The sequence below is a fragment of the Etheostoma cragini genome, chromosome 13, assembly GCF_013103735.1.
Source record: "Etheostoma cragini isolate CJK2018 chromosome 13, CSU_Ecrag_1.0, whole genome shotgun sequence".
In the NCBI taxonomy this organism is placed as follows: Eukaryota; Metazoa; Chordata; class Actinopteri; order Perciformes; family Percidae; genus Etheostoma; species Etheostoma cragini.
Window position 1 is genome coordinate 25,998,584 of NC_048419.1, and position 2,652 is coordinate 26,001,235.

Genomic DNA, 2,652 nt, shown 5'->3' on the forward strand with positions numbered 1-2,652 from the left:
GAGAGAGAGAGAGAGAGAGAGAGAGAGAGAGAGAGAGACAGAGAGAGAGAGAGAGAGAGAGAGAGACAGAGGGGATTATTTATGTATTTTACTGCATATTCTTGTCTCTGATGATGTTTAATATTACCTGGTACCACTGTGTTTTCTTAGAGTTTTACAAATAGAGTACATATTGTAGTATTACAGAGTATTATGTATTCTCAGAGTACTATAAACAGTATATATGGTAGTATGCCCAAGTACTATTTGTTCTCAGAGTATTATAAACAGAGTATATATTGTAGTATTACCTAGTACTATGTGTTCTCAGAGCATTTTAAATAGAGTGTATATCGTAGTATTCCCGAGTACTACCTGTTCTCAGAGTGTTGTGCATTATATATTGTAGTATTACCTAGTACTACGTTGTCCCGCGGTACTTCCCAGGCAGAGTTGTACGGCAGGTCGGTCGGGTCAAGGTACTTGTACTGCAGTCCGTCAGCACTCACCGACTCAATCACCTTCCAGAGTACTTCATACCGAGGTTTCTAACAAATATGTACACACACATATATATAACCACGGTATCGGTGGTAACCACGGTAACGGTAGTGAGCACGGTAACGGTGGCAACAACTAACTTTTCTCCAGAGGAGGATGAGGATGATGAGGAAGACGATGGCGATGACGACCAGAACCATCACAGCTGATAACACCATCACCTGGGACAGGAGAGCTGGAGACAGGTGGACACACAGACAGGTGGACACACAGACAGGTGGACACACAGACAGGTGGACAGACAGACAGGTGGACACACAGACAAGTGGACACACAGACAGGTGGACACACAGACAGGTGGACACACAGACAAGTGGACACACAGACAGTTAGACACACAGACAGGTGGACAGACAGACAGGTGGACAGACAGACAGTTAGACACACAGACAGGTGGACAGACAGACAGTTAGACACACAGACAGGTGGACAGACAGACAGTTAGACACACAGACAGGTGGACACACAGACAGGTGGACAGACAGACAGGTGGGCACACAGACAGGTGGACAGACAGACAGGTGGACAGACAGACAGGTGGGCACACAGACAGGTGGGCACACAGACAGGTGGACAGACAGACAGGTGGGCACACAGACAGGTGGACACACAGACAGGTGGACACACAGACAGTTAGACACACAGACAGGTGGACAGACAGTTAGACACACAGACAGGTGGACAGACAGACAGGTGGGCACACAGACAGGTGGACAGACAGACAGGTGGGCACACAGACAGGTGGACAGACAGACAGTTAGACACACAGACAGGTGGACACACAGACAGGTGGACAGACAGACAGTTAGACACACAGACAGGTGGACAGACAGACAGGTGGACAGACAGACAGGTGGACACACAGACAGGTGGACAGGCAGACAGGTGGACACACAGACAGGTGGACAGACAGACAGGTGGACACACAGACAGGTGGACAGACAGACAGGTGGACAGACAGACAGTTAGACACACAGACAGGTGGACAGACAGACAGGTGGACACACAGACAGGTGGACAGACAGACAGGTGGACACACAGACAGGTGGACAGACAGACAGGTAGACACACAGACAGGTGGACAGGCAGACAGGTGGACAGACAGACAGGTGGACAGGCAGAGAGAGACAGAGAGAGAATATATTTGTTTATTGTGTTATTGTCCATCCTCCTCGACAGACTATCTTCTCTCGGCCTCTCTCACCCTCTTGACTGGTTCCGCTCATATCTCTCCAACCGTACTCACTTTATTCAACTCAACTCTTTCACATCTTTTCACACCAAATCCTCCTGATCCAAAATCAATGGTTCCACTCCTTGGTCCCCCCTTCCCCTCAGGTCTAGAGTCTGGGCCTCATCCTCGACTCGTCCCTCTCCTTTCACTCACACATAAATATTATCTGCTGGTCTGCATACTTCCACCTACGCAACATTAACCGCCTCCGTCCCTCCCTAACCACTCACACTGCCTCCACCCTTCTCCACAGCCTCATCCCCTCCCGCCTTGACTACTGGAACTTCTTCTTTTTTTGGTCTCCCTCAAAAATCTCTCCAAGAACCTCAACTTCTTCAGAACTCAGCAGTTGGTGTCATCACCAGAACCCCGTCTTTCCATCACACACAGGGAGGAAATTAAGTATTTAACACCCTGCTATTTTGCAAGTTCTCCCACTTAGAAATCATGGAGGGTCTGATGTCCTCGTAGGTGCATGTCCACTGTGAGAGACATGTCCACTGTGAGAGACATAATCTAAAAAAACATCCAGAAATCACAATGTATGATTTTTTAACTACTTATTTGTATGATACAGCTGCAAATAAGTATTTGAACACCTGTCTATCAGCTAGAATTCTGTCCCTCAAAGACCTGTTAGTCTGTCTTCTAAATGTCCCCCCCCACTCCATTTATTATCCTAAATTAGATGCACCTGTTTGAGGTCGTTAGCTGCATAAAGACACCTGTCCCCCCCATACAATCAGTAAGAATCCAACTACTAACATGGCCAAGACCAAAGAGCTGTCCGAAGACACTAGAGACCTCCACAAGGCTGGACAGGACTACGGGGACATGGTCAAGACCAAAGAGCTGTCCAAAGACACTAGAGACCTCCA

The 2,652-nt window shown here is 47.9% G+C and overlaps 1 long non-coding RNA gene across 1 annotated transcript; it reads right to left on the minus strand.

Annotated features, from left to right (window-relative positions):
- Positions 1-396: 396 nt before the first annotated feature.
- On the minus strand, positions 397-1,659 carry LOC117955390. The gene is made up of 3 exons (XR_004659037.1): positions 1,648-1,659; positions 621-715; positions 397-527 (listed from the first exon to the last, which is right to left on the minus strand). It is a non-coding gene; the product is annotated as an uncharacterized LOC117955390 (long non-coding RNA).
- Positions 1,660-2,652: the final 993 nt, after the last annotated feature.